The sequence below is a fragment of the Rattus norvegicus genome, chromosome 4 (genome assembly GCF_021556685.1).
Source record: "Rattus norvegicus strain SHRSP/BbbUtx chromosome 4, alternate assembly SHRSP_T2T, whole genome shotgun sequence".
NCBI lineage: Eukaryota > Metazoa > Chordata > Mammalia > Rodentia > Muridae > Rattus > Rattus norvegicus.
In genome coordinates this window covers 157,657,765-157,680,740 of record NC_141537.1, presented here as the reverse complement: position 1 = coordinate 157,680,740, position 22,976 = coordinate 157,657,765, and the positions used below count along the sequence as shown (strand labels likewise).

The 22,976-nt window shown below is 40.4% G+C and overlaps 1 non-coding gene and 1 pseudogene across 1 annotated transcript; both read right to left on the bottom strand.

The window, feature by feature from the left end:
• Nucleotides 1–12,074: 12,074 nt before the first annotated feature.
• Nucleotides 12,075–12,619, bottom strand: LOC120102380 (small ubiquitin-related modifier 1-like; annotated as a pseudogene).
• A 9,525-nt stretch (nucleotides 12,620–22,144) lies between these two features.
• On the bottom strand, nucleotides 22,145–22,211 carry Trnaa-agc5 (transfer RNA alanine (anticodon AGC) 5). Its single transcript has one exon. It is a non-coding gene; the product is annotated as a tRNA-Ala (tRNA).
• Between the last annotated feature and the right edge of the window lie 765 nt (nucleotides 22,212–22,976).

Below are 22,976 nucleotides of genomic sequence, written 5' to 3'. Positions count from 1 at the left end.
TTGACATAACTAACTTTCCAAAGAACTAGAAATTTCCACTTCACAGTTTCATAGCCAGCTACTAAGAATGTGTATCCCATAGCTGTAGGATAGAATATTCTACAGGTATTTGTTTATTTCATTTGATCCATAGTACAGAATAATGCTAAAATATTTTTAGTCTGTTGGTTGGTTTTAATTTTTGTGCATGCATTATCTATTACAGAGAGTGGAATATTAAAACCATGTGTTCCTTTATATCAAGCACTGTTTGTTTTATGACAGAGTACATCAAAACTTGCTGAATATTTATTTGCAATATGTGTCGGTTTGAATAGGTATGGCCCCCATAAACTTATATGTCTGAATGCTTGGGTCACAGGGAGTTGCATTATTAGGAGGCATGGCCTTGTTGGAGTAGGTGTGGCCTTGTTGAAGGAGGTGTGACCTTGTTGGAAGAGGTATGGCCTTGTTGGAGGAAGCTTGTTACCGTGGGGACAGGCTTTGAGGTCTCTTATGCTCTGGCTATCCGCAATCTATCCACAATGTGGCACAGAGTTCTTCTACTGCCTGTGGATCAAGGTGTAGAACTCTCAACTCCTCCAGCGCTATGTCTGCCTGGATACTGCCATACTTCCTGCCATGGAGATAATGTACTAAACCTATGAAATTCTAAACCAACCCCAATTAAATATTTTCCTTTAGAAGAGTTGAAGGTTTGAGCAAGTACGGCGGTTGTCTGTGCTTCCTCTATCTAGCTTCTTTGTGTTCTGCTTTTGGTTTTGTTCATGCTTGCAAGCATGAGGATGGCTCAGAGAACATTGGTAACAAGACTCTGGTTCCAGGCTGAGTCAGTGGGGTCGCCAAGACTTTGGTTCCAGCTTGGGCCAGCAAGGTTGCCAGATCCGTATGTATTTCACCCATGGCAGGGGAAAGATTTGTTTTGAAAGAGCTTATAACTAATCCTCCTGCTTGGGTCCACCCTTTTCTCTCTAGCAGGATTCTGACTTTTAAGACTCAGTCTGAGCCACTGGCTGGCTCAGGGAAAAAGACTGAGGTTCTCCAGGAATCAGGAACTGCAGACCTCCTCTTACTTGATCCTCTGACCTCTTATCTGCCTGCTCTTGCTCCTAGCCTGCCGCTGGAGCCCCAAGTAGAATCTGCGGCTCAACCAGCTCCAGTCCCTGCACCCCTTTACCTGCACCCCTAGAGGAGTATGCGGGTCCTGCCATGGGAACACAAAGACGTAGAGCTGCATCCCTGACACTTGTGGCCCTCCTGCTGTGGGCCTTGGAGCCTGCAGATGCAACAGGGAATCAGGTCATGCAATACCAGCCTTTTCCCACATCTAACCTCTATAACTGGAGAGCTCAGCATCCACCCTTCTCAGATAACCCAGGGCTCTCACTAATATAATAGAGTCCATTCTTTTCACATAGCAGCCTACTTGGGATGACTGTCAGCAGCTTTTGCAGGTCCTCTTTACTGATGAGAAGGAGTGAATTCTCCTAGAGGCCAAGAACAATGTCCCAGGGAACTCAGCTATTCTGGCTCAACTCCTCTCCAAGCTGACTGATTCAATCTGGCTTCTCTCAGCATCTCACTGAATTGCTCTGCTTGGCCTAAAACTGGCTCCTGCAATTTGTTCTAATTTTCTGGCTCCTTCTTATTCTCTGGATTTAACTACCTCTGCTGACCTTGAGGGAACTGCATGAACCCATGAACAAATTCAACTCCACTGCACCCACTGAACTGACTCCCAATTGACTGTCCCAGCTCCACTGCACTAAACTCAACTGACTCTCCCTGAGGGGCTCTTTTTTAAGATTTGTTTATTTTATGTATATGTATACATGGTCACTGTCTTCAGATACACCAGAAGAGGGCATCAGATCCAATTGCAGGTGGTTGTGAGCCACCATGTGGTTTCTGGGAATTGAACTCAGGACCTGTTTGAAGAACAGTCAGTGCTCTTAACCACTGAGCCATCTCTCCAGCCCCCACCACCTGAGGGGCTCTTAAATAGCTTTTCTCATGAGAGTTGGGCATATCCTATCTCTGACTTATTCTATTAAATCTTTCTCTGATTTGTCATTTTTGTCTGCCTTTCAATTAGACATCATTTTGGGGGGATTAAAGATGTGTACTAAACGATTATAGCTAGATGGATTAAAGGTTTGTACTAGAGGTATGTCTGCATTCCAGCAAAATCACACAAAACTAGAAGGTCTTTGGATAGGATCAGAATAGTCATGTTGCTGGATTAAAATCCCTCTATATCTTTCTGTCTATGCTAAAAATCATACACAGATTTTTACAAAGTCTATTACAACAAAACCAATTACCAATCCCAGAAACTCAACAGTCCTAATGTCTGTGGGACCATGAAGTGTAGCCTGGTTCCCAGTTGAGCTAAGGCTAAAAACCCCACAAACCCTAAAGGGATGGTAGGCACTTTGCCTATTCCTGGGCACCAGGCCCTGTCACTGGCCTCTGCCCTCTATAGATTTGTGGTCACTAAGGGCAATACCCATCCACATGTAAGGGACCTGTAGTCATGTAGGCTTAAGACAGATTTCCATTTTAAGGAGGTACCTAAAGGCTTGGAGGGCTTAGCCAATAAGCTTTGCTTCCCAGGCATTCCTCCCTGCAAAAGGTATTAACCTCATAACCTGAGAAGTGGGCTATGGTTTTACTCATCCACTTTCCATATGACAATAAATACCTTAAAACAATGGACTGCCTCTTTTCATTAGGATCTACCATGGGGAGCCACCGAGAAGACCTTCACCTATACAGCCTCTGTCTAATCTCCTGTAAAAGACCTCTCTGTGCTCCCAGCAACTGCTGCCACCAAGCTAAGCTGCACCTGGGTGTCCAAGAACCTGAGAACCAGATAGTCCCTGGGGACCCTGAGTCAGCTCCGGCGGTCCTGCACCTTAGGCTGTGCTTCCTCCACCCCTGGAGTGGTGTCCTAGGGCTTCCCTACAGACCAACACCCTACTGGGACTGCGTGGCGTAAGCTGGTCAATGTTCTGCCCTTGGCAGAGCAGATGTGGAACCCCACTAACCCTACAAATGTCCTCATGAAGATCTGTTGATATTATGGTCCTTCATAACTGTAATCCTGGTCATCTGTCCTTCAGCAAATGTCATTTCTGCATATAGATTTTTGTCTGCCAGTCTGATGAACAATCTGTCTTTCTTCAGCTGGTTTGTTGAGCTGTCCCCATGCAGTGGGGCTCAACTGTCTGCATCATCTGCATTGCTGTCTTTCTGAGTCTCCTCCTTGCTTCCTGGAGTTGTGCCTTTTTTTTTTTTTAAAGATTTATTCATTTATTATATATAAGTACACTGTAGCTGTCTTCAAATACACCAGAAGAGGGCATCAGATCCCATTACAGATGGTTGTGAGCCACCATGTGGTTGCTGGGAATTGAACTCAGGACCTCTGGAAGAGTAGTCGGGTGCTCTTAACCGCTGAGCCATCTCTCCAGCCCGAGTTGTGCCTTTCATGTGAAGTTCTCTCTCTCTCTCTCTCTCTCTCTCTCTCTCTCTCTCTCTCTCTCTCTTCTTTATTTTTTAAAGGGTTCCAAGTTCCTGTTTTTTTAAGGATTTATTTTTTATTTTCTGTATATGAATATACTGTAGCTTTCTTCAGACACACCAGATGAGGGCATCAGATCTCATTACAGATGGTTGTGAGCCACCATGTGGTAGCTGGGATTTGAACTCAGGATCTCTGGAAGAGCAGTCAGTGCTCTTAACCACTGAGCCATCCCTCTAGCCACTGAAGCTTCTCTTATTCAAATCAGATCTTTATCAATTTTGATGGAATCCATAGTCTTTTATTACCTGTGCAAATATAGACAAAACCTTTTCCCCAACAGAACACACTCCCTGACTTTCATTTTGATGTTAAAACATCTTTAAAGTGTAAAGGTTTATCTAACTCAGCAGTTTTGTTTGTTTGTTTAGCTAATCTCATTCCCCCTTTCCATTTATCAAGGTGCAATTAGATCTTTATTAATCCATATGTATCAAAAGCTAGCGTTTTTTTACCTTTTAAATTAGACAGGTACTCACGTTCTATGCCTGGCTCCATGACAGTGAGCTGAGCTTCTTACCTATTGAAGTACCTATTAAGATTGTTAAACAATCAGTCATATTACATAAGATGTCAATACACAGTGTCACTTAAAATATGTATCCATTTTCTGAGACTGAGGGAGTAGTAATCTGAGCTCGCCATTGCTGTGGTAGGACTCTTCCCTATTGGTTTATGGCTATTTCTACAACATAAAGCTTTGATTGTCCTATTTGACATTCTGGTCCCACATATTTAATTTGTCTCACTCTTTATTTTACTTAGGATAATATTCCAATCCCAACAAACTGTGTAGATACCTTCTGAGGGGGCCAATGTGGATTCTAAGATTCTCATGAGACTATAGTTATTTCAGTTCCTGTCCACCAAACCTTCAATTTCAATACCATCTAATTTTAATTTTGGTCTCTGGTCATTGATAACAGTTTCAAAACAAACAACCAAATCCTGTCTTTCCGAATTCTCTTGTTCTTTCAATTGCTTTGTCTTTGAGGTATAGAAGCAGTAGAAACTGAGCAATCCTGTCTCCAGCTTTAAACTGCATTGAAGCCTTCATCTATAATTCCTGGATACACCATGAATCCTTGAGATGTTAGGCTACTTCTTCCTAAAACCATTCCTATTGTCTTTGGGGTAGAGGTCCATGAACTCTAGTGGGTACTTTATAACACGGAATTTTTAGTGATAGTGTGAGATTTTTACTTGTGGCTAAGTCTAGGGCACTGCTTCCTTTCGTAGCATGCATTAGGTTTCCAATACTGAGTTTAGTTTTCTCTAATTGCACTGTGGATTGCTGTCAGGAAATTCCTGGGTTGTGATGTTTGCTGCCAGGGTACAAGCAAACCCCCTTTGGGAGTTTACCATAGTTACAGGATGATCTGTAAATTAATCCCATCAGTAAGGGATTACCTCACAGATTTCTTGGTGATCTGCACTCATTTGTCTAAAGTCTACCCTTACCACACCTTCTACAGATCCCAGAAGGCTGAGATTTTCTAGAGAAGTCTCTGGGAATGCCTAATGTACAATCCCTTTTCAAATGACCTTGTCTCCCATAGATAAAACAATGGGCTTTTTGGTCTAGGATTATTGACCATTGCTTGTCCAGTTACACTGTCATTAGGGTCAATATCAGCAGTAGTTGTAGTCCATTCATCCATGAGTACATGGTCTAAGAATGTTTTTTACATTCTGAATTTGCATTTTTGAAAGCTAAAGTTTCTGATTAATATCTGCCTTGAATTTGGATCTGATATTGCCCTTTGCAGAGCAGGCATTAATATAGACATATTTTTCAAAACCAACTTTAATAAGTATACTTAAATGTTTTAACCTCCCTTTTAGTCCACCACCCACCAGATGTGGTAGAAAGGTTAATAAGGCGAAGGAAGATGTGGACCTGTGGACCTGTTTAGAAATAGGTCTTTAGGGCAAATCCAATGTGTGTTGTCAGAATATATCAATAGTTCAGTTTACAGAATCAACAGTGGCTGCTGAATTCACTCATGAACACCATTCATGAATCAGCAACTGCATTTTGATACAGAAGAAACCGAGAGGCTCTTCCAATCTTCCTGAGTCCTCGGAAGCAGCAGGAAGCTGCTGGCACAGCACCAGAAGTTCTTTGGTGCATTTCTCTCTATGGAATCACAGCAAACAATGATCAGCAAAGAGTGGCAAGGCGAACCAATGCCAGACAGCATTGTTCACTGTCTGATGGGATATATTTATACCCTTTCCAAATATCACGTGTTCTCTCAAGTATCTGCTCTAGCAAAACATCACATGTTCTTTGCCAGGCAGTTCCAGAAAAACTGCTTGTCTCTGTTCTCCACAAAATGTCCTCCCATGTGTCTGCTTCAGCAGAACCATCCTCTCATCAGACAGTTTCCAGAAAGACATCACATGACACAACTGAGTCTCCTAAGAAACCAGAAACTTCCACTTCAGGTTAATCTATGTAAGAAGTCAGTAAAAAGTCTGTCTGGGGTTTGCATATTCTTTGTGAATGAATTAGACACTTTGCCTTGTTCCTTCACCTTGCCGTAGATTGTTAACGCTATTAAAGTGCATTGCATAATAATAGTTATCACATTGCATCTGCTGTCTTAAATCAGCAAATTGGCCTTCATCTAACGATTGATCTTTCACCACATTAAGACCGTTAGACTTATTATAATTTTCTATAATTGCAGCTTCTTCTTGCCACCATATCAGCTATTGTAATTGAGAGCCAGCTTCCAGTACAGCTGCTCCTAAATCTTTCCAGTCTTGCTTTGGGTAGCCCAGGGTTTTTTTTTTTTTTTTTTTTTTTTCGGAGCTGGGGACCGAACCCAGGGCCTTGTGCTTCCTAGGTAAGCGCTCTACCACTGAGCTAAATCCCCAGCCCCTAGCCCAGGTTTTTAACATCTACCTCACATTCCATATGTTATTATTGCTTCTTTAAAATGTTTAAGATTTGTATTTCAAAAGGATAATTCATTTTTTGAATTTTTACTATTTTCTGCATTTGTTCCCAGGTAACGGGGGTAGTCACCTTTGCTCAGTTTCATTAAGAGGTAGTAGCATAGGTTCAATGAGTTGTCTATCTTGATCCTTAATTTTGTTAGCTGCCTTAGGTTCATGAATAAGCATTTCCTGTTCTCTTTTTTCCACTGTCTCTTGTCTCTCAAGACTTTGTACTATCATACCTAATTTTACAGCTATTTTTCAACCTTTTTTGGAAAAGAAATATATAGGGATTGTAATTGAAAGTAGGGCAGTTGCAATGAGTACTGTGATGGCCTTTTCTTTTTAAAGATTTATTTATTGTATGTATGTGAGTACACTGTAGCTGTCTTCAGATACACCAGAAGAGGCCATCAAATCCCATGACAAATGGTTGTGAGCCACCATGTAGTTGCTGGGAATTGAACTTAGGACCTCTGGAAGAGCAGTCAGTGCTTTTAACCCCTGAGCCATCTCTTCAGTCCACTATGAGGACTTTTCCAAATAACCTTTCCAAATAACTTTTCTATCCCCTTAACCCCTACCTTTGGTGTTAAGGGATCTGGAATGGAGTTTTAGTGCAGGAAGTTTGTCTATATAATTAAATTTGTCTTTTTAGGTGGTATACTATGATTCACTGTCTCCAAAGCTCCTCCATCGTTTCTTACTCTGGGCTCCAGGTCTCTGAAGTCTGCCTGAGAGTCCAGCCAAACTTGAAAAACTGATGTTTCTCTGGAGATGGGCCTAGGTTAATTTATCCTCTGTGGCTTTCTGTAAGAGGTCTCCTGTCCTCTGTGACATTTCTGTAAGATGTCCTCAGCTTCCTGCAACATTGGAGGGCTTTCTTCCTCTCTGGTCAAGTTAGGCACCAGATGTAAAAGTAATTTTTATTCGCCTAATGTAATTGTTGTCTTACTTCTCACTCTTTCTAGTTCTTTCTAAACTCTGTCTGGCTGGTTCAACTCAGCTGTTCTGACTCAAACTCCTCTCCAAGCTGACTGACTCAATCTGGCTTCTCTCAGCTTCTCACTGAATTGTTTTGCTTGGCCTCAAACCAACTCTGGCATTTGTTCTAATCTTCTGGCATCTTCCTGTTCTCTGGCTTCCACTAACTCTGCTGACCTGCACTGAGCTGCGTGAACGCATGAACAAAGTCTGCTCCCCTTCACTGAACTCAACTGACAGAACTGAATGGACTTCCTCCCTGAGTTGCTCTTAAGTAGTTTTTCTCCCGAGAACTGGGCATGTCCTATCTCTGATTTATTCTGTCAAATCTTTTTCTGATTTGTCATTTTGTCTGTCCCTCAGTTAGACATCATTGTTTGGTATTAAAGGTATGTACTAAGGATTCCAGCTGGGGAGATTAAAGGTGTCTACTAAGGATATGTCTGCATTATAGCCAGATCACGCAGACCTAGAAAATCTTTGGATATGGATCAGAGAAGTCATGTTGTTAGACTAAAATCCCTCTATAAAGGGTTAGGGCTTCCCAACATTGACAAGCTACTTAAACAAGGATCAATGCAGAAGGAAAAAGTGGACTGGAGGGTTATTAAGAGTGACTAAAACTGGGTTTGGTTAAAACAGGTAAATCTGTGATACCTAACTACAGGGGTCTTTGTGTGTTTCCATTATTTTCAACCTGCTAGTTTGATATAAATCCCCTTAATCATCATAACATAAATAACAAAAAGGCTTAAGGATCTGTCTTTTGCATTCAGAATGAACAGCAGAAGGCTAACTAACGCTTCTCCCTTTGGGGATATAATGTCTTGCGCTGCTACCTGAGTTTCAAAAAGTCTCTAGAGAGTACCAGAGAGAAGAAATCAGATAAGCGTTAGGGACAATTGTTAGCTATTTTAAAATGCAACTGGAGAAGTTTATTTTAAGACACATCCTAGTTTTTGGTTTTGTTTTCCCTTGACTCCTGTTTCCTTTTTCTGTGAGCTGAATGGATAGTCTTCCCATCAAGCAAGATGCATACACAGAGTGCAAAGGAATAATGAGAGTCCAGTCCCCAGTCCCCAATAAGCACATGGTGTCTTAGGATTTCCATGGCTGTGAAGAGACATCATGACCAAGGCAACTCTTATACAAGACAACATTTAATTGGGGCTGGCTTGCAGTCTCAGAGTTCAGTCCATTATCATCAAGGCAGGAAGCATGGCACCATACAGGAAGGCATGGCATTGGAGAAAGAGTTGAGAGTTTTGTATCTTGTTCTGAAGGGAACCAGGAGACTGTCTCTTCCAGGCAGTTAGGAGGAGAATCTCAAAGTTCATCCCAGGTTGGAGAGATGGCACAGCAGTCAAGAACACTTGAAGCTCTTCCAGACATCCTAAGTTCAATTCCCAGTACCCAAGTGGCAGTTTATACCTGTCCGTAACTGCAGTTCCAAGACTTCTGACATCCTTACACATATGTGCATGCAGGCAAAACACAAATGAATTTAAAATACAAATAATTATTGGGGTTGGAGAGATGGCTCCATGGTTAGAGCACTGACAGCTCTTCCAGAGGTCCTGAGTTCAATTTCCAACAACCACATCTGTAATGGGATCAGATGCCTTCTTCTGGTGTATTTGAAGACAGCAACAGTGTACTTAGATAGATAGATAGATAGATAGATAGATAGATAGATAGATAGATGTCCATTCCCACAGTGTCACACTTCCTTCAACAAGGCCACACCTACCCCAACAAGGCCCATGCCTACTAACAAGGCCACATCCCCTAATAGTGCCATTCCCTGGGCCAAACATATTCAAACCACCACACATGGTATCTAACAGCAAAGAATTTAATGAAACTGAATAGAGACTGGGCTATATAAATTAAGGTTATGAAAAGATCCCATTGTCTTTGAGAGAATGCATTTTCTCATTTCCGTTGGAATAATAAAATCTGATGTATTTTACTTTAAAAATATAACTCTTGAGCTTGAATGTTGATTTCTTTCTCTACACTTAGGAAAATGCTCATTATAATTTCATTGAATAGATTTTCTATGATTTTAGTTTAGTTTAATTCACTCTTCTAGAGATGTAAGATTTTTGTCTCTTAATTATGTCCCAGAGGTTTTGGAAAGTGTTACACACATACACCACATATGCATATATATAATTTTACTTTATGTGTATGGATGATTTTTCTGCATGTATGCCTGTTTATACATGTGTGCTTCATGCCTGCGGAGGCCAGAGGAGGATTTTGGATACCCCAGATCTAGAGTTACAAACAGTTATGAGCTTTTGCAGAGATATTGAGAGTTGAATATGGTTCCTCTGAAAAAGCCGCCAATGCTAACTGCTGAGCCATCTCTCCATTCTCACATGCATTAAAAACAAAAAAAGACAATCTATTCATTATTATCCTGACTTATTCTCTCTCTCTCTCTCTCTCTCTCTCTCTCTCTCTCTCTCTCTCCCTCTCTCCTTTTATTGGATATTTTCTTTATTTACATTTCAAATGTTATTCTCTTTGCTGGTTTCCCCTCTGAAAACCCCTTATCCCATCTCCCTCCCCCTGCTTCTATGAGGGTGCTCACACACCTACCCACCCACTCCCTCCCACCTCCCCACTCTGGCATTCACCTACACTGGGGAATTGAGCCTGGACAGGATCAAGGACCTCTCCTCCTATTGATGCCTGACAAGGCCATCCTCGGCTACATATGCATATGGCTAGAGCCATGGGCTGCTCTATGTGTACTCTATGGTTGGTGGTATAGTCCCTGGGAACTCTGGAGGGTCTGGTTGGTTGATATTGTTCTTTGTATGGGGTTGTGAACCCCTTAAGTTCCTTCAGTCCTTTCTCTAACTCCTCAACTGGGAACCCCATTCTCAGTCAAATGGTTGACTGCAAGCATCCACCTCTGTATTTGTCAGGCTCTGGCAGAGCCTCTCAGGAGACAGCTATATCAGGATTCTTCAGCAAGTACTTCTTGGTATCCACAATAGTATCTTGGTTTGGTGACTATATATGGGATAGATCCTCAGTGGTTCAGTGGGTGGATGGCCTTTCCTTCAGTCTCTGCTCCACACTTTGTCTCCGTATTTCCTCCTGTGAGTATTTTGTTCCCTTTCTAAGAAGGACTGAAGCATCCACACTTTGGTCTTCTTTCTTCCTGAGCTTCATGTGTTCTGTAAATTGTATCTTGGGTATTCCGAGCTTTTGGGCTAATATCCACTTACCAGTAAGTGCATACCATGTGTGTTCCTTTGTGATTGAATTACCTCATTCAGGATAAAATTTTCTAGTTTCATCCATTTGCCTAAGAATTTCATGAAGTCATTGTTTTTAATAGCTGAGTAGTACCCCATTGTGTAAATGTACTACATTTTCTGTATCCATTCCTCTGTTGAAGGACATCTGGGTTGTTTCCAGCTTCTGGCTATTATAAATAAGGCTGCTATGAACATAGTGGAGCACGTGTCCTTGTTATATGTTGGAGCATCTTTTGGGTATATGCCCATGAATGGAATAGCTGCATCCTCAGGTATCCCTGGGTTTAATTTTCTGAGAAACCACCTGACTAATTTCCAGAGTGGTTGTACCAGCTTGCAATCCCACCAACAATGGAGGAGTGTCCCTTCTTCGCCACATCCTCGCCAGCATCTGCTGTCACTTGAGTTTTTGATCTTAGCCATTCTCACTGGAAAGAGGTGGAATCTCAGGGTCATTTTGATTTGCATTTCCCTGATGACTAAGGATGTTGAACATTTCCTTAGGTGCTTAGCAACCATTCCATGTTCTTCAGTTGAGAATGCTTTGTTTTGCTCTGTACCCCATTTTTAATAGGGTTATTCGGTTCTCTGGAGTCTAACTTTCTGAGTTCTTTGAATAAATTGGATATTAGCTCTCTATTGGATGTAAGATTGGTAAAGATCTTTTCCTAATCTGTTGGTTGCCATTTTGTCCTATTGACAGTATGACAGTATCTTTTGCCTTACAGAAGCTTTGCAATATTTTTTTACGGTTTTTACATATTGTTTATTTTAATGAAGCTAGTACAGATGATATCCCTTGAAAACCCATGTCCCAGGCCAAAAAGTACAACAGAATCAAAAGGAGCATTGTCTGTTGCGTACACTTCTGTATGAGTAACTTTCTTATTAACTACTGATGAAGATTAGAACTTTCCTGTGATCTTCTGACAATACTGTCTTGCTCAAGGCACTTTCTTTTTCTCCAGGGAAGCCACCTTTGGAGTTAGCTGTTACTCTCACTGTATCTGTCACCTTGACTACAAACATGATGTTCTTCTTTTGGTCCAGACCCTCAGATTTTAAAAGTAGCTTCAAGCTGAGAAAAGGTCATTTTTCAGTTCGGTTCTCTGAAAAATCTCCATCTCCCACTGAAAATCATAGTCCAGGAGTAAAGCAACCACAGCCAGAACTACAGGACCATTGAAAGGCTACAGGGAAGTTCCCATTGGTCGACCTTTTTGTCATCACAACCCTGAAAATGCACAGTCCTGGAAAGGGTGGCCTCTCTGTGCACACATGAAATCTCTTAAAGGAAGAAGGGCAATGTTAAGGGAGCTGAGGTCTGATCACCAAAAATCAGCACAACAAAAACAACCAATAATGAATATTGACCACTAGGATTCAGATTACCAGATGTTCTAAGTGATGGAGTGCCATTATTCAATTTTCATTTTGAACACCACATTACAAAAGAACTATTTTTAAAAGTAAAAAAGGATTGAGGGAAAAGGAAATAATAAAAAATAAAAAGAATTATCTAAACCATCAAGTGACCCTCCCCCATTTGTTCCTGATAAACTTCAATCACGTCTTCTTCCTCCATTCCCAGTTCTTTCGGAGTATGATTATCAGCAATTCTCTGACCTTCAAAGAGAAACCTGAGTGAATTCATTGAAACTCCCTGTCTTTGACAGTGTGACTCTTTGAGTTTCTTGAGATGTGCTGTCATTTTCACTTTGAAATGTATCTCACTGCTATCCTGTCCAATAACTTTGAGTTTAATATATTCTCCTTCCTTCTTATCTCCTAAGTCCTCAGTTGAAGGTTTTGCTTCTGGTCAGACATGGTGATGGTGGATTCACCCGGGGGTCTCTGTACCACAGCGACCTCTGGCAGGCAGAACTGCACTCTGAGATTTACAAATACGTCTCTTCTCCACAGTACAACCGCTTTGCAATTTTATGAGTCCCATTTGTCAATTCTTGATCTTAGAGCATAAGCCATTGGTATTCTATTTAGGAACTTTTCACCTGTGCCTATGTGTGGGGGACTCTTTCCCATTTTCTCTTCTATTAGTTTGAGTGTATCTGGTTTTATGTAGAGGTCCTCGATTTACTTGTACTCGAGCTTTGTATAAGGCGGTAAGACTGGATCAATTTGCATTCTTCTACATGCTGAACCAGCACACATTTGTTGAAAATGTGGTCTTTTTTCCATTGGATGGTTTTGGCTCCTTTGTCAAAAATCAAGTGTCCATAGGGGTGTGGGCTCATTTCTGGGTCTTCAGTTCTATTCCATTGATCTGTCTGTCTTGTCTCTGTTTCAATACCATGCGGTTTTTATCACTATTGCTCTGTAATACAGCTTGAGGTCAGGGAGGATGAGAAGTCCTTTTATTGTTGAGAATATTTTTTGATATCCTGAGTTTTCTGTTATTCCAAATGAATTTGCAAAGAGCTCTTTTTTTTTTAACTCTATAAGAATTGAGTTGGAATTTTGATGGGGATTGCTTTCGGCAAGATGGCCATTTTTACTATATTAATCCTGCCAATCCATGAGCATGAAGATCTTCCTATCTTCTGAGATCTTCTTCAACTTCTTTCTTCAGAGACTTCAAGTTCTTTTCATACAGATCTTTCACTTGCTTGATTAGGGTCACACCAAGGTATTTTATATTATTTTGACTACTGTGAAGGGTGTCATTTCCCTAATTTCTTTCTCAGCTTGTTTATCCTTTGAGTAGAGGAAGGCTACTGATTTGTTTGAGTTAATTTTATATCCAGTTACTTTGCTGAAGTATTTTTATCAGACTTAGGAGTTCTCTGGTGGAATTTTTGGGGTCACTTAAGTATATTATCATAACATCTGCAAATAGTGATATTTTGACTTCTTCCTTTCCAATTTGTATCCCTTTGACCTCCTTCTGTTGTCTAATTGCTCTGACTAGAACTTTGAGTATTATATTGAATAAGTAGAAAGAGAGTGGGCAGCCTTGTCTAGTCCCTGATTTTAGTGGGATTGCTTCAAGTTTCCATTTAGTTTGATGTTGACTATTGGTTTGCTGTATATTGCTTTTACTATGTTTAGGTATGGGCCTTGAATTCCTGATCTTTTGAAGACTTTAAACATGAAAGGGTGTTGAATTTTGTCAAATGCTTTCTCAGCATCTAATGAGATGATCACGTGGGGTTTTTTTTTCTTTTCTTTTTTAGTTTGTTTATATAGTAGGTTACATTGATGGATTTCCGTATATTGAACCATCCCTGCATCCCTGGGATGAAGCCTATTTGATCATGATGGATGATAGTTTTGATGTGTTCTTGGATTCAGTTTGTTAGAATTTTATTGAGTGTTTTTGCATCAATATTCATAAGGAAAATTGGTTTAAAGTTCCCTTTCTTTGTTGAGTCTTTGTGTGTTTTAGGTAGAAGGGTTATTGTGGCTTCATAGAACGAATTAGGTAGTGTTCCTTCTGTTCCTAGTTTGTGGAATAGTTTGAAGAGTATTGGTATTAGGGTTTTTTTGAAGGTCTAATAGAATTTCCACTAAATCCATCTGGTCCTTGTTGTTGTAAAAATATAAAAAGTTTTTTTTTGAAGTATTTACCCCATCTCCATTTTAAAATAATGTTTCCAACATACAAGGAATAGTTTTGCTCATTTAGCACAAAGCCTGGGCACTTCTATTTGTACTCACTCTACTTAGCTTGTTGATAGTAATTTTTCAATGAACCCATTTTGAGAAGGACTTGTATTCGAATTTTCTCATTTCCAGCGATCACAATCAGATGCCACTGTGAGACTCTGCCTGCCTTCTTTTCCGGGGATTTAAAGCTTAGTTTTCTTTTTCTTTTTCTTTTTTTTATTAACTTGAGTATTTCTTATATACATTTCGAGTGTTATTCCCTTTCCCGGTATCCGGGCAAACATCCCCCTCCCCCCTCCCCTTCCTTATGGGTGTTCCCCTCCCAACCCTCCCCCCATTGCCGCCCTCCCCCCAACAGTCTAGTTCACTGGGGGTTCAGTCTTAGCAGGACCCAGGGCTTCTCCTTCCACTGGTGCTCTTACTAGGATATTCATTGCTACCTATGGGGTCAGAGTCCAGGGTCAGTCCATGTATAGTCTTTAGGTAGTGGGTAGTCCCTGGAAGCTCTGGTTGCTTAGCATTGTTGTACATATGGGGTCTCGAGCCCCTTCAAGCTCTTCCAGTTCTTTCTCTGATTCCTTCAACGGGGGACCTATTCTCAGTTCAGTGGTTTGCTGCTGGCATTCGCCTTTGTATTTGCTGTATTCTGGCTGTGTCTCTCAGGAGCGATCTACATCCGGCTCCTGTCGGTCTGCACTTCTTTGCTTCATCCATCTTGTCTAATTGGGTGGCTGTATATGTATGGGCCACATGTGGGGCAGGCTCTGAATGGGTGTTCCTTCAGTCTCTGTTTTAATCTTTGCCTCTCTCTTCCCTGCCAAGGGTATTCTTGTTCCCCTTTTAAAGAAGGAGTGAAGCATTCACATTTTGATCATCCGTCTTGAGTTTCATTTGTTCTAGGCATCTAGGGTAATTCAAGCATTTGGGCTAATAGCCACTTATCAATGAGTGCATACCATGTATGTCTTTCTGTGATTGGGTTAGCTCACTCAGGATGATATTTTCCAGTTCTAACCATTTGCCTATGAATTTCATAAACTCGTTGTTTTTGATAGCTGAGTAATATTCCATTGTGTAGATGTACCACATTTTCTGTATCCATTCCTCTGTTGAAGGGCATCTGGGTTCTTTCCAGCTTCTGGCTATTATAAATAAGGCTGCAATGAACATAGTGGAGCACGTGTCTTTTTTATATGTTGGGGCATCTTTTGGGTATATGCCCAAGAGAGGTATAGCTGGATCCTCAGGCAGTTCAATGTCCAATTTTCTGAGGAACCTCCAGACTGATTTCCAGAATGGTAGTACCAGTCTGCAATCCCACCAACAATGGAGGAGTGTTCCTCTTTCTCCACATCCTCGCCAGCATCTGTTGTCCCCTGAGTTTTTGATCATAGCCATTCTCACTGGTGTGAGGTGAAATCTCAGGGTTGTTTTGATTTGCATTTCCCTTATGACTAAAGATGTTGAACATTTCTTTAGGTGTTTCTCAGCCATTTGGCATTCCTCAGCTGTGAATTCTTTGTTTAGCTCTGAACCCCATTTTTAATAGGGTTATTTGTTTCTCTGCGGTCTAACTTCTTGAATTCTTTGTATATTTTGGATATAAGCCCTCTATCTGTTGTAGGATTGGTAAAGATCTTTTCCCAATCTGTTGGTTGCCGTTTTGTCCTAACCACAGTGTCCTTTGCCTTACAGAAGCTTTGCAGTTTTATGAGATCCCATTTGTCGATTCTTGATCTTAGAGCGTAAGCCATTGGTGTTTTGTTTAGGAAATTTTTTCCAGTGCCCATGTGTTCCAGATGCTTCCCTAGTTTTTCTTCTATTAGTATGAGTGTGTCTGGTTTGATGTGGAGGTCCTTGATCCACTTGGACTTAAGCTTTGTACAGGGTGATAAGCATGGATCGATCTGCATTCTTCTACATGTTGCCCTCCAGTTGAACCAGCACCATTTGCTGAAAATGCTATCTTTTTTCCATTGAATGGGTTTGGCTCCTTTGTCAAAAATCAAGTGACCATAGGTGTGTGGGTTCATTTCTGGGTCTTCAATTCTATTCCATTGGTCTATCTGTCTGTCTCTGTACCAATACCATGCAGTTTTTATCACTATTGCTCTGTAATACTGCTTGAGTTCAGGGATAGTGATTCCCCCTGAAGTCCTTTTATTGTTGAGGATAGCTTTAGCTATCCTGGGTTTTTTGTTATTCCAGATGAATTTGCAAATTGTTCTGTCTAACTCTTTGAAGAATTGGATTGGTATTTTGATGGGGATTGCATTGAATCTGTAGATTGCTTTTGGTAAAATGGCCATTTTTACTATATTAATCCTGCCAATCCATGAGCATGGGAGATCTTTCCATCTTCTGAGGTCTTCTTCAATTTCCTTCTTCAGTGTCTTGAAGTTCTTATTGTACAGATCTTTTACTTGCTTGGTTAAAGTCACACCGAGGTACTTTATATTATTTGGGTCTATTATGAAGGGTGTCGTTTCCCTAATTTCTTTCTCGGCTTGTTTCTCTTTTGTATAGAGGAAGGCAACTGATTTATTTGAGTTAATTTTATACCCAGCCACTTTGCTGAAGTTGTCTATCAGCTTTAGTAGTTCTCTGGTGAAACGTTTGGGATCACTTAAATATACTATCATACCATCTGCAAATAGTGATATTTTGACTTCTTCTTTTCCGATCTGTATCCCCTTGACCTCCTTTTGTTGTCTGATTGCTCTGGCTAGAACTTCAAGAACTATATTGAATAAGTAGGGAGAGAGTGGGCAGCCTTGTCTAGTCCCTGATTTTAGTGGGATTGCTTCAAGTTTCTCTCCATTTAGTTTAATGTTAGCAACTGGTTTGCTCTATATGGCTTTTACTATGTTTAGGTATGGGCCTTGAATTCCTATTCTTTCCAGGACTTTTATCATGAAGGGGTGTTGAATTTTGTCAAATGCTTTCTCAGCGTCTAATGAAATGATCATGTGGTTTTGTTCTTTCAGTTTGTTTATATAATGGATCACGTTGATGGTTTTCCGTATATTAAACCATTCCTGCATGCCTGGGATGAAGCCAACTTGGTCATGGTGGATGATTGTTTTGATGTGCTCTTGGATTCGGTTTGCCAGAATTTTGTTGAGTATTTTTGCGTCGATATTCATAAGGGAAATTGGTCTGAAGTTCTCTTTCTTTGTTGGGTCTTTGTGTGGTTTAGGTATAAGAGTAATTGTGGCTTCATAGAAGGTATTCGGTAGTGATCCATCTGTTTCAATTTTGTGGAATAGTTTGGATAATATTGGTATGAGGTCTTCTATGAAGGTTTGATAGAATTCTGCACTAAACCCGTCTGGACCTGGGCTCTTTTTGGTTGGGAGACCTTTAATGACTGCTTCTATTTCCTTAGGAGTTATGGGGTTGTTTAACTGGTTTATCTGTTCCTGATTTAACTTCGATACCTGGTATCTGTCTAGGAAATTGTCCATTTCCTGAAGATTTTCAAGTTTTGTTGAATATAGGTTTTTATAGTAAGATCTGATGATTTTTTGAATTTCCTCTGAATCTGTTGTTATGTCTCCCTTTTCATTTCTGATTTTGTTAATTTGGACACACTCTCTGTGTCCTCTCGTTAGTCTGGCTAAGGGTTTATCTATCTTGTTGATTTTCTCAAAGAACCAACTTTTGGTTCTGTTGATTCTTTCTATGGTCCTTTTTGTTTCTACTTGGTTGATTTCAGCTCTGAGTTTGATTATTTCCTGCCTTCTACTCCTCCTGGGTGTATTTGCTTCTTTTTGTTCTAGAGCTTTTAGGTGTGCTGTCAAGCTGCTGACATATGCTCTTTCCTGTTTCTTTCTGCAGGCACTCAGCGCTATGAGTTTTCCTCTTAGCACAGCTTTCATTGTGTCCCATAAGTTTGAGTATGTTGTATCTTCATTTTCATTAAATTCTAAAAAGTTTTTAATTTCTTTCTTTATTTCTTCCTTGACCAGGTTATCATTGGGTAGAGCATTGTTCAATTTCCAAGTATATGTGGGCATTCTTCCTTGATTGTTATTGAAGACCAGTTTTAGGCCGTGGTGGTCCGATAGTACGCATGGGATTATTTCTATCTTTCTGTACCTGTTGAGGCCCGTTTTTTGACCAATTATATGGTCAATTTTGGAGAAAGTACCATGAGGAGCTGAGAAGAAGGTATATCCTTTTGCTTTAGGATAGAATGTTCTATAAATATCCGTTAAGTCCATTTGTTAAGTCCATTTGGCTCATGACTTCTCTTAGTCTGTCTACGTCTCTGTTTAATTTCTGTTTCCATGATCTGTCCATTGATGAGAGTGGGGTGTTGAAATCTCCCACTATTATTGTGTGAGGTGCAATGTGTGTTTTGAGCTTTAGTAAGGTTTCTTTTACATATGTAGGTGCCCTTGTATTTGAGGCATAGATATTTAGGATTGAGAGTTCATCTTGGTGGATTTTTCCTTTGATGAATATGAAGTGTCCTTCCTTATCTTTTTTGATGACTTTTAGTTGAAAATTGATTTTATTTGATATTAGAATGGCTACTCCAGCTTGCTTCTTCTGACCATTTGCTTGGAAAATTGTTTTCCAGCCTTTCACTCTGAGGTAATGTCTGTCTTTGTCTCTGAGGTGTGTTTCCTGTAGGCAGCAGAATGCAGGGTCCTCGTTGCGTATCCAGTTTGTTAATCTATGTCTTTTTATTGGGGAGTTAAGGCCATTGATGTTGAGAGATATTAAGGAATAGTGATTATTGCTTCCCATTATATTCATATTTGGATGTGAGGTTATGTTTGTGTGCTTTCATTCTCTTTGTTTTGTTGCCAAGACGATTAGTTTCTTGCTTCTTCTAGGGTATAGCTTGCCTCCTTATGTTGGGCTTTACCATTTATTATCCTTTGTAGTGCTGGATTTGTAGAAAGATATTGTGTAAATTTGGTTTTGTTATGGAATATCTTGGTTTCTCCATCTATGTTAATTGAGAGTTTTGCAGGATACAGTAACCTGGGCTGGCATTTGTGTTCTCTTAGGGTCTGTATGACATCAGTCCAGGATCTTCTGGCCTTCATAGTTTCTGGCGAAAAGTCTGGTGTGATTCTGATAGGTCTGCCTTTATATGTTACTTGACCTTTTTCTCTTACTGCTTTTAATATTCTTTCTTTATTTTGTGCGTTTGGTGTTTTGACTATTATGTGACGGGAGGTGTTTCTTTTCTGGTCCAATCTATTCGGAGTTCTGTAGGCTTCTTGTATGCCTATGGGTATCTCTTTTTTTAGGTTAGGGAAGTTTTCTTCTATGATTTTGTTGAAGATATTTACTGGTCCTTTGAGCTGGGAGTCTTCACTCTCTTCTATACCTATTATCCTTAGGTTTGATCTTCTCATTGAGTCCTGGATTTCCTGTATGTTTTGGACCAGTAGCTTTTTCTGCTTTACATTATCTTTGACAGTTGAGTCAATGATTTCTATGGAATCTTCTGCTCCTGAGATTCTCTCTTCCATCTCTTGTATTCTGTTGGTGATGCTTGTATCTACGGCTCCTTGTCTCTTCCTTTGGTTTTCTATATCCAGGGTTGTTTCCATGTGTTCTTTCTTGATTGCTTCTATTTCCATTTTTAATTCCTTCAACTGTTTGATTGTGTTTTCCTGGAATTCTTTCAGGGATTTTTGCGATTCCTCTCTGTAGGCTTCTACCTGTTCTCTAAGGGAGTTCTTCACGTCTTTCTTGAAGTCCTCCAGCATCATGATCAAATAGGATTTTGAAACTAGATCTTGCTTTTCTGGTGTGTTTGGACATTCCATGTTTGTTTTGGTGGGAGAATTGGGCTCCGATGATGCCATGTAGTCTTGGTTTCTGTTGCTTGGGTTCCTGCGCTTGCCTCTCGCCATCAGATTATCTCTAGTGTTACTTTGTTCTGCTATTTCTGACAGTGGCTAGACTGTCCTATAAGCCTGTGTGTCAGGAGTGCTGTAGACCTGTTTTCCTCTCTTTCAGTCAGTTATGGGGACAGAGTGTTCTGCTTTCGGGTGTGTAGTTTTTCCTCTCTACGGGTCTTCAGCTGTTCCTGTGGGCCTGTGTCTTGAGTTCACCAGGCGGGGTGCTGCCCAAGGGCTCTCTGCAGCGGCAGCAACCAGGAAGACCTGTGCCGCTCCTTCCGGGAGCTTCAGTGCACCAGGGTTCCAGATGGCCTTTGGTGTTTTCCTCTGGCGTCCGAGATGTATGTACAGAGAGCAGTCTCTTCTGGTTTCCCAGGCTTGTCTGCCTCTCTGAAGGTTCAGCTCTCCCTCCCACGGGATTTGGGTGCAGAGAACTGTTTATCCGGTCTGTTTCCCTCAGGTTCCGGCGGTGTCTCAGGCCATAAAAAGTTTTAAAAAAAGAGTATGGTTGTCTTTTATCCCCACTAGGTCCGGCACTGTGGTGCCCCAAGATATCTGCTAGATATCTTGGCAGAAACACATCCCAACTCCGTGGCGGCCCAGTGTCTCCTGCCACCGCACACTTTCCTACACTCAAACCTTCACATAAAAGAACACACAAAAACAATAACCTTTGACCCAATTGATAAGATATAATAGCCCACCTGAACATACAAAGCCCAGTACCATCCATCCCTTAAGAGCATTAATAACAACTTGTAAATACACAGAGCAGAATCTTAACGTCACGTGCCATGGCTTCTCACCCTCTCCCTCCTGTGTCTTCTCCTTTTCGTTCCAGTCTCCTCCTCTTCCTTCAAACTTCTCTCCCACCCATCCTTCCTTCTCCTCCAATGACAGGCCTCCTTCTATCCTGTACCTGCCCTATTTTACCAACTGGGTCAAAGGTTATTGTGTTATGTGTTCTTTTATGTGACGGTTTGAGTGTAGGAAAGTGTGCAATGGCAAGGGACACTGGGCTGCCTCGGAGTTGGGATGTGTTTCTGCCAGGATATCTAGCAGATATCTTGGGGCATCTCAGTGCCAGACCTAGTACAGATATAAGACAACCTACTTTTTTTTTAAATTTTTATATTTTTACAACAACAGGTCCTGGACATTTTTTGGTTGGGAGACTTTTATGACTGCTTTATCTTTAGGGGTTATGATACTGTTTAGATGGTTTATCTGATCCTCATTTAACTTTGGTACTTGGTATCTGTCTAGAAAATTGTTCATTTCAACCAGATTTTCCAGTTTTGTTGCATATAGGATTTTGTAGTAGGATCTGATGACTTTTTGGATTTCCTCAGTTTCTGTTGTTGTATTTCCCTTTTCATTCCTGATTTTGTTAATTTGGATATTGTCTCTATGCCTTCTGGTTAGTCTGGCTAAGGGTTTGTCTATCTTGTTGATTTTTTCAAAGAACCAGCTCCTGGTTTTGTTGATTCTTTGTTTAGTTCTTTTTGTTTCTACTTGGTTGATTTTAGCCCTGAGTTTATTTCCTGTCATCTACTTCTCTTGGGTGTATTTGCTTCTTTTTATTCTAAAGCTTTTAGGTGTTCTGTCAAGCTGCTAGTGTATTCTCTCTCCACTTTCTATTTGGAGTCACTCGAAGTTATACATCTTCCTCTTAGCACTGCTTTCATTGTGTCCCATAAGTTTTGGTATATTGTACCTTCATTTCATTAAGTTCTAAAAAGTCTTTAATTACTTTATTTATTTCTTCCTTGAAGTAATTGGGTAAAGCATTGTTCAGCTTTCATGTGTATATGGAATTTCTGTTGTTTTTTTTTTTCTTTTCTTTTTTTTGAAGCTGGGGATCGAACCCAGGACCTTGTGCTTGCTAGGCAAACGCTCTACCGCTGAGCTAAATCCACAACCCCGGAATTTCTGTTGTTTTTGTTGTTATTGAAGACCAGCCTTAGTTCATGGTGATCTGATAGGATGCATGGGATTATTTCAATCTCCTTTTATCTATTGAAGCTTGTTTTGTGACCGATTATATGATCAATTTTGGAGAAGGTACCATGAGGTGCTGAGAAGAAGGTATATATATATATATACATACATACATACATACATACATATATATATATATATATATATATATGGATGAAATGTTCTATAGATAGCTGCTAAATCCATTTGGTTCATACCTTCTGTTAGTTTCACTGTGTCTCTGTTTAGTTTCTGTTTCCATGATCTGTCCATTGATAAGAGTGTGTTGAAATCTCCTACTATTATTGTATATGGTGCAATGTATGCTTTGAATTTTACTAAAGTTTTTTTTTTAAAGATTTATTCATTTATTATATATAAGTACACTGTAGCTGTCTTCAGATACACCAGGAGAGGGCATCGGATCTCTTCACAGATGGTTGTGAGCCACCATGTGGTTGCTGGGAATTGAACTCAGGACCTCTGGAAGAGTAGTTGGGTGCTCTTAACCGCTGAGCCATCTCTCCAGCCCTAGTAAAGTTTTTTTTATGAATGTGGGTACCCTTGCATTTGGAGCACAGATGGCCAGAATTGAGAGTTCATCTTTGTAGATTTTTTTTCTTTGATGAGTATAAAGTGTCTTTCCTTATCTTTTTTGATAACTTTTGGTTGAAAGTCAATCTTATTTGATATTAGAAT